Source organism: Haliotis asinina, chromosome 1 (assembly GCF_037392515.1).
Source record: "Haliotis asinina isolate JCU_RB_2024 chromosome 1, JCU_Hal_asi_v2, whole genome shotgun sequence".
In the NCBI taxonomy this organism is placed as follows: Eukaryota; Metazoa; Mollusca; class Gastropoda; order Lepetellida; family Haliotidae; genus Haliotis; species Haliotis asinina.
Genome location: NC_090280.1, coordinates 90,795,036 through 90,808,913, shown reverse-complemented (window position 1 = coordinate 90,808,913; position 13,878 = coordinate 90,795,036).

Below are 13,878 nucleotides of genomic sequence, written 5' to 3'. Positions count from 1 at the left end.
AACTAGAATATCACAGAGCATGTAAAACTAGTAATTAGATCTAAAACGGTTCAACTTTAAGAGGACAATACAATATAAAAATGGGCTATGGATTGCCAACAACTGAAGGTAGATCTCATACCAGGGACCATGGGGACTTACATTAATTTTGCTACCCTATGGACCCTAGCTGGATTTACACCATCCCTTCAGTCATTGGCTTTTATGCGGAGAACTAGCCATACATTAAAATGACAAAAATACTGCGATTAAAAACCTGGAAATTTACATCAAATGTTTCGGGACTTACGTACCCTTTCAGGAGGACAATAATTTTACAGTACTTTAACCCCCTTTGAGGGTACAGCCACTAACAAACTGAGTTACTAACTTCCAATTATAAAATTTATCTGTTTACAAATCAGCCAACAGATCTAATTCTTTTAAAATCTTATGATTAAATGAGAAGTAGTATTGTTAAAAAGACCCTTCATTGTTCTTGAATTGAAATAAGTGTCCCTTGTGATGGAATACTCAACACAGTCAAGCAAGATATGCTTGACTGTGATTCTTTCATCACAAGGGATACAAAACGGAGGATCCTCACCTTTCAGTATATATTCGTGCGTGTATCTTGTGTGGCCAATGCAACATCGTCGCATAATGACCTCATTAAATCTCGACTGACAACCGAAGGAGGTAAAACCAATACAGGGTTTTATCGCATGTAATTTGTTTATACCCACTTGGGTGTCCCACTTCTTTTGCATCAGATCAAGGATATAAGGCTAATGGTAGCTTTATAATCGCTGTAAGGAATAAGAAGTAGTGTCACAGATTTATTGAGTGCTGCTTTAGCAGCAAGGTCAACCAGTGTGTTTCCAGAGATTTCTAAATGGCTGGGTAACCAACAGAGGACGATGTCGTATTGGCCAGTAGCAAGATCATTATACAATTCAATAATTTCTATTAAAAGTGGATGATTACAAGAAATACTTTTAATAGCCTGAAGGCAAGAAAGAGAGTCTGAATAGATTATGTATTGTTTATGTTTCTGATGTTTCTGAATATATTTAAGAGCCGTTAATATAGTGAAAATAGAGCTATTATCCGGTAATCTAGAAGATATTGTTCTGGATCCAATGACAGTGGCACAAGCCACTGCGCCACCGTCCTTGGACCCATCTGTGGATATATATAGATTTGTAGTTGCTATATGTACTTTTTAATTGATTATATTCGTGTTTATATTGTAATTCATTAGTTTCGGACTGTTTAAATGAAGTTAATGTTAGGTCAACTTGTGGTCTAACCAATTGCCAAGGAGGAGAAGAAAGAAGACGGGAAGGAGCTATATTTTCCAGCTCAATGCCGGAAACAGCAAGAAATGTCTTAATTCTCTGTCCAAGAGGCGGAACAAGAGAAGATGTTTTGTTGTATAAGTCCTCATAAAGGGGATTGAACACACAGGTATAGGGAGGGTTAGATTCATTAGAGTATAATTTAGTAATGCATTGTAAAGACAATTTTATACGACGTTGTGTAAGAGTTGGTTCATCGGCCTCAACGTAGAGACTGTCAATAGGTGAAGTTCTGAAAGACCCAAGACAAAGTCTGAAAACTTGGTGGTGGACAGGATCAAGAAGTTTAAGGTTGCTTTTACAGGATCCACCATACACCATGGAGCCATAATCAAGCTTTGAACGGACTGATAACCTGTAGATCTGAAGGAGGGTAGCTTGGTCCCCATTTTGAGTTGGAAACAACTTTTATTAAATCCAGCGCCTTCAAGCATTTATTTTTCATATATTTGATATGCGGAAGAAAAGGTAAACGGGAGTCGAAAATGAAACAAAAATTAAAATTGACCACTTTGATGAGAGTGCCATTTAGAAACAGTTCTGGGTCCTTATGTGACTTATATTTTCTACAGAAGTGTAGACAGTATATTTTGTTTAAACATAACTGTAGTTGTCATTCAATACTGTGCATATTTTTACCACGACAAGAAATATTAACTCATCAAGGCCGAGAGCCGCATATATGCGGCAAATTAATTAGCTTCTCACAGCGAGAGCCGCATATTGGGGGTAATAAAAAGCACCTCTTATTCAGCGAGAGCCGCATATTGGGGATTATGAAAAGCACCTCTCATTCAGCGAGAGCCGCGTATTGGGGGTTTTACATTTTAAATTCGTACATTACCTATAATTTCAATCAATTTAGCAGTAATGATCAAAGATTAGCCTTTCTTACGAGAGAGATTACTTTGTGTGTTAATCAGAAGAACTATTAATGTGTTTTGATTTGCTTGCAATGTCGGGGGCTTATACAGACAAATGAACACATGTCTGCGAGAAAAGGGATTATGAGATGTTGTTACAGGAGGTACGTGTTTGTTACTCGTCATGGGGAGTGAATACTAAGATACCATGTTTGCACATTGATCGAATGAACGGTGACAAGGTTACGAAACCTTCTTCTAAATTACATCATTCATTCATTCATTGTAATAGTTTATATAATGAATCGTAGACATAAATAGCACTACTGTATTACACTCATGTTCGTGTAGATTTGAAATAAACCAAGTTACTAATTTAGACCTAATTAATTTGCGACTATTGATTTTTAAAGTTGACAATAATACATAATCGAATATGAAGTGATAGCTCTTGCATCTACTCATAATATACATATATAGTACACATAAACTATACAAAGGTAACTGGGGTATTTTGTTCAAGCTGTATCATGCTTATTTGAAATGTGATTTTTCAATGCAATTTACATAAGCATTGTGTAAAAAACGTTTGTACTTGATCTGTGTAATTATCTTATCCTGTGTAATGATCACGTGTATCAGATCCATCGTCAATAAAAGGAGGAGAATATATCAGTTACGGAATTGATGCGTATAATCATTCAATCAGACAACACTAAATATATGAACACCTCTTTCAACCTCAAAATAACAGCCTCTGGTCGAATGCATGTCCAGGTAAACTTTTGTCCCGTGACAAGTGTAAAACAAACTTATGCGCTGTTACATCATTGGACAACCTGTTTTGTGGAGTCACTCCCATTGCCAATCTTCTGAACCTCGTTTGCTTTCAAAACAAATATAGGTATGCCCATCTTCATAAATATTTGGGGAGATTCAACTACAAGTGTATACATCACAATAAATCAGTATCGTGTTACTTTTTTGAATTCTATAATACATGTACTTGAATTATGATATTTATTCATAACAATGTACAGATTATATTGAAATGTTCAGCAAGCCATTATGTTTGATGTACAAGTAGTGTGCGCAAAAAGTATACGCAAATAAATACTATCTCTACTCAATGATTGGATTGGGTTATCCGGGGTAAAAATAATCGGATTGTAGCGCTTTGAGCGCTTAGAAAAAAAATAAACTCGTCAAAGTGTTTGTTAGTCGTATGTGTACATTTCAGGCATCCTTACGATTATGTATGTTCACGATACACAAAGTTTTTCATGATAGGTAGAGTTGATAAAGCCGAAATCTAGCATATCGATTGGTCAACGATCTAACCAATAGTCAATCTGTATCCAAGCTGTCTAGTGACCGAACGTACTCTTCAGAAATTTAGCCCACGCCCCATCACCTGCCATTTCCAATGTGAAAGGTACCTCATGATACGATTGGTCATAGATAATAAATCAGGGACTATATTGAACAGTTAAGATACAAAACGTCCTATTCGGGAACTTTGATGACGCCCATCCCATGACCCTTTGTCTTATGTATGTGCAAAGAATAGCATTATACAATATGTATGCATGTATGTTCGTATATTTTCTGCGTTAAATCTAGATGAACCAAAGCGACAAACTGAATCTGTTGTATGTTATATAAGTCACAGACTAGCTTATTAGTACTTACCTTAAAATATGCAGTATACACTAGCAATGTATCAGCAAAAACGCTACTTTCATAGATTATTATGCATGTGCGTAAATTCGTCTTTACTGCCACTGACATAGATGTTTTGAACAATTTAATCTCTCACAATGATATGAGAGGGACATCATTTGGTTTAAGTATGTCTTACATACAATGAAACGGACTGACAAACGTCGAGACATCAAATGCAGATGTTCAAGCTGTGATGTGTTTTTGTGCGTTGACTGTTTTGATGCCTACCATAAAGACTTGTTCCAAGGACAATAACGCTTTATGCACTAGTTGTGTTGTACAAATGGTACGGTATACCATTCTTTTCAGGTGTTGGGCACAATGTGTGAAGCCCGCGCGATACTGCTGGAATATAGCTAAAATCGCTGTAAAACTAAATTCACTCATTCTTTTCAATTGTTGCATTTCAGTGGTTATGTCCAAAACACTAAGACATGTGTGTTCACCATCTGAGAACGAATACTCATCATAGTGTCAGTCTACTCCCATATGTCTTATGTGTTTCTTTCATACATCATTACAGTAAGTGAGTGAGTTTAGTTTTACGCCGCACTCAGCAATATTACAGCTATATGGCGGCGGTCTGTAAATAATCGAGTCTGGACCAGACAATCCAGTGATCAACAACATGAGCATCGATCTGCGCAATTGGGAACCGATGACATGTGTCAACCAAGTCAGCGAGCCTGACCACCCGATCCCGTTAGTCGCCTCTTACGACAAGCTGAGTCGCCTTTTATGGCAAGCATGGGTTGCTGAAGGCCTATTCTACCCCGGGACCTTCACGGGACCTTACAGTAACTGATGTTATGTTTACAATGCACAAATTGTTGCATGATAGTTGATACAGCCGTAACACAACATAACCATTGGTCAACGATAAAGCCAATAATCAATCTCTACCCTATCACTTTGAGTGTCCAAACGTGCTCTTCAGAAATTTAGGCCACGCCCCATAACCTTGCCCTTCCTATGTGACAGGTTCTTATGATACGATTGGCCAAAGTATCAGCCAATATAATGAGTAACTGAGATATAATGCGTTACATTCGGGATATTTTATCCCTTCACATGACGGGAAGCTTTGTTTAGCATCGAGTAATGATAAATGTATCATGCAGTATGTATGTGTATGAATGGTGATGTATGTTTGCAGCGTTAAGTTAAGATGAACAAAGTGACAAACTATAAATCTCTATATGTTCCATGTTACTTACACACCTATTGATACTTTCCTTGAAATAGTCAGTAAGCACGAGCAATGTATTGGCAAAAAATCTAGACGATTATAATGCAAGCCCCCCCCCCCCACCTCCCTTTTAAACTCTATTATAAATAATATATTATAATTCAGTCCTTACGATGAGAGAGACAGGAGGAATTTGTATATTTGCTCATCTCGTACGTACAAAGACCGCGTAGGTGTTGATAAAAGTACAAGCACACACTGGCAAAGGGGTATGAGAGACACAGGTAATAAATTACATGAAATGCTGTAATATATGTATTCACATCGGCCTCTTTCCCATTTACATCTTTACGACACAATTAAATAATCAGTACTTGTTTGTGAGACTAGACAGTTCCCTGTCATATCCAAGACCTGCCAGGGAAATCAGGCATGATTAGCACTAATTAGCCTCGTCGCAGCAATCAGGCAGTCAGCGAGGGGTGTTGGGCAGTGGAGCGGCTCCAGGGCTTAATGAGTTAAAATCATCCACGAAAAGTGATCCATCTATTGAATCATTTAAAACCTTGGAAAAACTGTTGATGTTAATACTAAAGAGTGTGACAGACAAAATACTGTCTGGTGTGACACCCTGATCCTGACTATAATGGTCAGATAAGGTTGAACCCACTCGGACTTGAAATTGTCTATCGCTTAAAAAAATTGATATAAACTGAGGCAAACGGCCCCTGAATCCAAAATCATGTAAGTCTCTTAAAATACCATATTTCCACGTCGTATCGTATACTTTGACCAGATCGAAAAAGATCGACACTGCATGTTGTTTATTAATGATGACATTTTTAACAAAAGATTCTAAACGTACTAAATGATCAATGGTACTTCTGTTTTTACGGAAACCACATTGCATATGAGTGATTAAATTATTGGTTTCCAAGTACCAATCTATTCGGTTATTGATCATGCGTTCCATGGTTTTGCAAACGCAGCTAGTGAGTGAAATTGGTCGATCCGGGTTTAGGAATTGGAACAATTATAGCATCACGCCCTGAAGAAGGAAATTCACCAGATGTCCAAATACTATCAAAAATATTTATAAGAGTCTCTAAACACGATTCCGGTAAGTGCTTCAGAAGTTGATAATGTATGTTATCAGCTCCTGTAGCAGTATCGTGAGCCTGGTCAAGAGCAGTATGAAGCTCATGTATCGAAAAAGTTTCGTTATAGTCTTCCCCATTATCTGAACTGAAATTAATAACCTTTTTTTCTTGCTGATTTTGGTATTTTTTAAATTGGGGTACATATTTTGATGAGGAAGAATGTTTTGCCAGCGTCTCACCAAGTTTATTTGCAATGTCTGATTTATTAGTCAATAAATGGTTCCCATCTTGGAGATGGTGAATGCTACATTTAGAACCCTTACCCTTGATTTTCTGGATCATATTCCACACCTTTGATATCGGTGTGCGTGAATTTATTTTTGATACGTAGGTTCGCCGAGAGTGGCGTTTACTTTGCTTGAAAGTACGCCTTGCTTTAGCATTTAAAATTTTGAATTTGTCTAAATTGTGGACCATAGGATGGCGACGGAAATAATGCTCCGCACTCTTCCGTGCTTTCCTAGCCTGTCTGCATTCATAATTAAACCATGGTTTTCATACATGTGGAACTGCAGAGGACTTTGGTACACACTCGTCAGCCATATTATTCAATTCATCTGAAAAAACATTGCATGGCATCAGAAATATCATTAAAAAGTTCAGGTTTTAGTTTGTCTGCACAGAGTGTTTCATATAAAGGGCAATTAGCTTTTTTGAAGTTCCATCTTAATGATGGTGTAACATCAGATGGCATCACAGGGTTTAATATTCTTGGAAAATGGTCACTTCCACAGAGATCGTCGTGGACTGACCATTCAAATTCACTTAATAGGTTGGAATCAGTAACAGACAAATCAAGAGCTGAATATGTACCTGTGCCAGGATGGAAATACGTATTTGGGCCGTCACTACAAATGAACAAATCATAATTTGAAATAAATTCCTCTAGTAATTTACCTTTGGTGTTTGTATTAGTGCCAGCCCATAGCGGACTGTGGACATTTAAATCGCCCATGATTATACAGGGTTTAGGTAGCTGATCACAAAGATCTTGCAGATCAGTTAAGTGGACAGCCGATGAAGGCGGAATATATAACGAGCATAAAGTAACAGCAACTTGTAATGTAAGTCGAACTGCAACAACTTGAAGATTTGTTTTTAGTGGAACTGAGCTATGGATAATATTGTTCCTCGCCAGGATTGATGAACCACCAGAAGCTCTATCACCCGGAGGAGAAAAAGAGTGGTATGCATTGAAGTGACGGAGCTCAAAATTATCTGTCTGTTTCAGGTAAGTTTCTTGGATGCAGAACGCTGACGGTTTAAAATCTTGGTTTAATAAATGTAGATCATTTAAATTATAGTCCTCTACAATTCCATTGAATTATAGCAGAAGACATTATTTCCTTGGTGGATGTACAGGAGATCTACCCCTCACTTTCCTTGTGGGTGACAAGCTATGAGTCCGACCTTGGATGTGGTCGGACACATCCATGACCTCAAGTGATCCAAACTTATTTTATAGTTGGACCTGATCATTAGCCCCCTTCGGAGGCCTGTTACGTTGATTTTTTTCTTCGTAATTTCATTGCTCTGGATGTAGTGTTCACATGTAGGATGTAGTGTTCACATTTGACTTCACATTTGACTTCACATTTGAGTCTGACTTAGATGTCTGTTTCTAAGAAGCATATGAATAGAAGTTTCTTTTGAAGTCTTCGCCTGTATTTCAGCAAACAGCAACGTTGGAGCTGATGTACTAGCCCACGTGTAATCCGTTTGACAACCGACTGAACTGCATGAAACGTGTTTTGGTTTAGAGGCCTGAACAGAAGCAGAAACAACAGTAGCATAACTCGGGCCCGACTGTTCTTGTGCCAGAACCATCTGTTTTGCTTCAAAGAACGAAACGTTTTGCTCATGCTTCACCCGTGAAATCTTTGATTGTAACTTCCAGGAAGGACATTCCTTGGATGAAGAAGGATGGCAACCAGAGCAGTTTACACATACAGGTGTGTTAACGCAAAGGGTACTATCTTTGCACGCTCCAGCGCATCGTTGGCATGACTTGGATCCGTGCCCATACTTTTGGCAATTATAGCACCTCAAGGGGTTGGGGATAAAAGTATCAACCCTTAAGTTGCAGTATACTACTTTCGGAGAAACATAGGCATCGAGAGACAAAATGTAGACAAGTAAGTATTTGTCTTGAAGACATCATTATTCTTTTTGACTGTAAAGCGTTTAACATGAGTAACACCATGTGATTGTAGTTCAGTTAATATGTCAAGTTCACTCATGTCTGAAAGGCAACGTCCAGTATCACGGACGATGCCTTTGCCGGTATTTAATGTTCTGTGAGGGGACACATCTTCAGGAACATTTGCTAGAGACTTTGTTTTGAGCAGAATTTTGGATTGTATTTCTTTCCTGCATTCGATTAGCAGGGAACCAGATCTCATCTTTTTAATATCTTTCACCTCCCCCAACCAAACCTTCAATGCCTTTTGACACAGCAAAGGGATTTAACTTGAGAGGGCCCCCTTCAGGGGCACACATCACAATGAAACGAGGCCAAGTATCAGGGTTACTGGAAGTTGTATGCGACTCATCATCTGAAGATAACGAATCATCAGATTCGTGTGATCGTTTTTTAAGTGGGGGTGCCATGGTAGAAAATATATCATTCACCCTCCTAGCTCCCCACCCACCATGGTGTGTCAACAAGGACGATGCCTCATGCCTGTGGATCTCCTGCAGACGGCACCAGGATACTAGGAGGGTATACTCAAGCAGAAATCAATAAACATTTTAGATGAGCAATTAAGCCAAGACCGGCAGTAAAACAAGTTCAAATCAAATTTGTGCAATGACATGTATAGAAAATCCATGCATATGGTTTGACATGACCAGCCGATTGGTTGAACCGGGCTCATTCAACCACCCGTCTAGGTGAAGTCAGGGCCGAAGTGGTGTATTAGGCAACAGGAACATGGTTGCAGGCTCCTATTGCCCTCCACCGACACAGGGCCGCAACCCACGGCAAACGGGCTGGTGGAGGAAATATCCCCCCCCCCGGGTCCACAACGGGGTTGAACGGCTCTCAGCGTTACCCAGCACCCACCACGAGGAGGTGACCATTCACGGATGCCGCTTGAGCAGTATGTAGCTCATGTAATGAAAACACTTCATGATAGTCTTCACCATTATTGGAATCGAAATTAACTTTTGTCTTTTCCTGTTGTTTTTGGTATCTCTGAATTTCAGGGACATAATTGGCTGAGGAAGAATTTTTTCCAAGAGTTTCGCCAATATAATTTGCAATGTCAGCTTTGTTAGTTACTAATTTTACCATCTTTAAGATGATGAACACCAGATTTTGAACCTTTACCTTTTATTCGCTGAACCATGTTTCACAGCTTAGACATGGCTGTATGTGAATTAAGTTTTGAAACATAGTTCCTCCAAGATTGGCGATTGTTTTGTTTATACGTACGTCGTGTCTTAGCACTAGTAATTTTAACATTGTTGAAGTGTTGAACGGTACGATGTCTGCGAAAATATTTTTCTGCTTTCTTCCTACGTTTTCATGCCTGTTTGCATTCGTCAGTAAACCTTGGTTTACGAATATGAGGAGTTGCAGAGGAGTTAGGAATGGTTTGATCAGTAATTTCATTCAGTTGTGTTGAGAACATCTGGATGGGATCTGGTACATTAATGAAGTGATCAGGTGTTATTTTTTCAATGCATAAATGTTCATATACAGGCCAATTTGCCTTAATGAAATTCCACCGTGATGAAAGTGGATTGTCACCTGGTGTTATAGATTTCAGGAGAGTAGGGAAGTGATCGCTTCCACAAAGGTCATCATGCACAGACCATTCAAACTGAGAGCGTTTGACTCTGTGAGGGCTAGATCAAGTGCAGAATACGTTCCAGTGGCTGGATGCAAATAAGTGTTGGAGTCATCATTAAAAACACATAAATTATTAACAGAAATAAAATCTTCAATAACGTTCCCTTTATTGTTTGTATCTGTACTACCCCATAAAGGGTTGTGTCCATTTAAGTCGCCCATGGTGATGCAGGGCTTTGGGAGCTGTTTACGATAAATCTACTGGAGACACAATGCTGATGGTTTAATGTCCTGTAACAATAGAAGAATCTCATTATAATTCTTCTTAAGTCCTCTGCCATTCTATTGTATTAGTGTATCCGTCATTTAGGATGTGTTATCGGTGAAAGTTCACGACCCTTTTTCATAGGGAGAATGGCTCCGAGAGCGGGTTGTCAGAGAAGGTGACACCTCCATGTCATCTAAAAGGTCAAATCTGGTAAGAAGGGACACAGGGCCTCTTTGTCCTTTAGGGAGATGATCACTTGCATTTTGCTTTTCAGAGTAATATACATTTACATTCTTCTTTTTGATAACCGGTGTAGGTGCTGTCTGAATTTCAGATGATTGTAATGTTTTTCGTGAGGAAGAAACAGAAGGAAGATCCTGAATACTCATAGGTGTCTGAACTGTCAGCCAGGTCAAGTCTGTTTGGCAGTCAATAAAGTTAGTGGAAGGTCTCGTCACCTCTGCTTATGTTGACTTACCTCTTAATACAGTGTTACCAGAGGGTGTAGCTGAAGTTGCCAACTTCCTTGCTTCTGAAAAGCTTATGTTCTTTTCAGTTTTAATATGCTGGACACTCATTTCAAACTGTCATACCGGACACTCTTTAGACAACGACATGTGAAAATCAGAACAATGGACGTATTTGATTTCAGACGAATATGTGCTGCTGTCGTGATCTTTACCAGCACAGCGTGAACAAGAAGCATGATTTTTAGAAGTGTTCTGCCCATGACCAAACTTCTGAGAGTGAAAACTTCTCAGTGGATTTGGAACATACATGTCAATTTTCATAGAAAAGCATCCTACATTAATTGATTGGGGTAAACTGGGTACATCAAACGTAAGCAAGTAAGTAGTTGAGGGTGAATATATTCCATCCTTCTTAAAGCTCAACCGCTTAGCCTCAACCACTCCTTGCATACGCAACTGACTAACAATGTCATCGGTTGACAGATCTGCAAGACTCTTATCTCGGATGATTCCTTTACTAAAATTTAAAGACTTGTGAGCATAGCATTTTACAGAGTTGTTTGCGAAGGATTTCGCTTCCAGAAGATTGGCCGCTTGCTCTCTCTTTAGACATTCTATGAGAACTGAACCCAATTTAGTTTGGGTAACATTCTTGACAGTCCCAGCAATTCCTTGAATTGCTTTCTCTAGTAGAAAGGAAGAACAAGAAGTTAACTTTTTCTCACTTGATTCAGCGACAATGAATCGAGGCCATGTGGTACGTTCAGAGTAACAAACTCTGGTAATGACATCTTCCTCATCCTCAGTATCACCAATGTGATAACGTTTTTGCTTTTTGGGGTTTTGATTTGCTATGGTAATAGATTTGTGTTTCATCCTCATGGCTCTCCACCTACCATGGAGTGTCTACAAGGACGATGCCTAATGCCTGTGGGCCGCCAACAGGCGGCACCAAGGATACCTAGAGGATATACTTAAGCAGTAGTAGTATAGATATGCAGCACAAGACTGGCCCATGAGCCACCGCCTTCTGGGCATAAGAATCTAGGCAAAGTTCATGTTAACAAAATTCAAGTTGAATAATATTCTATAATCCAAGGGCGCCAAGACCAAAATATAAACAATTCTAAATCTTATTTTGTGCAAATTTAAACATAAAATCCATGCACAGGGCTTGGCATGACCAGCCAATTGGTTAAACATTCAACCACCCGTCTAGGTGAAGTCATGGCCAAAGTGGTGTGTTGAGCAATAGGAACACTGGTCCTGCTCCTATTGCCCTCAACCACGAGGATCCCCTCCTCCACCGACACAGGGCTGCAACCCACGGCAAACGGGTTGGTGGACCAAATATGCCCCCGGGTCCACGACTCTTGGCGTTACCCAGCACCCACCACGAGAAGATGGCTGTTCACGGGTGCCTATTATCCGGTAATCTGAAAGATATTGACCTGGATCCAATGACAGTGGCACAAGCAACTGCACCACCACCCTTGGACCCATTTGTAAATAAAGATTTGTATGTATTATAGTTAACTTTTTAATTGATTATATTCTTGTTTATACTGTATATCATTTGTTTCTGATTATGTAAACCTCGTCAGTGTTAGGTCTAACTAACTGCCAAGGAGGAGACGAAAGAAGACGGGAAGGAGATAAATCGGCTAACTCAATGCCACCAGCAGAAAGAAAAGGTTTCACTCTAAGTCCCAGAGGCGGAACAAGAGAAGACTTTTTATTGTATAGATCCTCATAAAGAGGATTAAAAACACAATGAAATGCAGGAGTCGCCTCATTAGAATATAGTTTTGTTATATACTGTAAGGAGAGGTTTATACGTCGTTGAGTAAAAGATGGCTCATCGGCCTCGACGTAAAGACTGTCAATAGGAGAAGTACTAAATGACCCAAGGCATAGTCTTAGACCTTGATGGTGGATATAATCAAGTAGTTTGAGGCTGCTTTTACAGGCGCCACCATAAACGATGGAGCCGTAATCAAGTTTCGAACGGATGAGACATCTGTATAAGTGGAGTAGGGTAGTTTGGTCTCACCCCCACTTAGAATTGGAAACTCTGCAATAGGAAACTTTTAACAGATCAAGTGCCTTGAGACATTTAGTTTTAAGGGATTTCGTGTGGGGTAGAAAAGTTAGATGTGAGTCGAAAATAAGACCCAAGAACTTGGCCTCCTTTACTACTTTGATGGGGGTGCCATTTAAAGTGAGTGAGTGAGTGAGTTAATAATACGTCACATCGGCAATGTTTCAGCCAAATCGTGAACATTTAATTCTGAAATGAAATATATGTATAGTATAAAAACCTGTCAACGAAGTACAGTAAAACAATTGGAATATCACACTTTGAACTAGCGTGGAAAGTTAAAACTAATATCACTATTTGGACAATACAATGTAAAATCAGGCTATAGACTGCCAACAACTGAAGGTAGATCACCATACTAGGGACCATGGGGATGTACAGTGCCTCTGCTACCTGCATGGGCCCTAGCTGGAGTTACATCATCCCCTCAGCCGTTAGCAATTTAGACACATCTAGGTAAAAATTGAAAATACACATATACTACGACTAAGAACAGTAGAAAGTTTAAATTTTAGACTTACGTACCCTCTCAGGAGGACAATAATATTACAATACTTCAACCCCCTTTTGAGGGTACAGACACCAACAATTCAAGTTACTAATCCAAACTTCCAATAATTAAAATACATCTTTTTACACAACAAGTTTTCAAAATTCAAACAAACAATCAATTTCTTTTAAAAAACCAATAATTATCCGATACTTAACGTTGGAAAAAGATCCTTCATTGTTTTAACTGTATAGTACTTATCCCTTGTGATGGAAAATTCAACAAAAACAAGCAGGATATGCTTGACTGTGACTCTCTCATCACAAGGGATACAAAATGGAGGCTCCTCACCTTTTAGAAGGTATGAATGAGTATATCTAGTATGGCCAATACGACATCGTCTTAAAATAACCTCTTCAAATCAGGACTGACAGCCCAAGTAGATGTAACCAATATACCGTTTTATTTCATGTAAT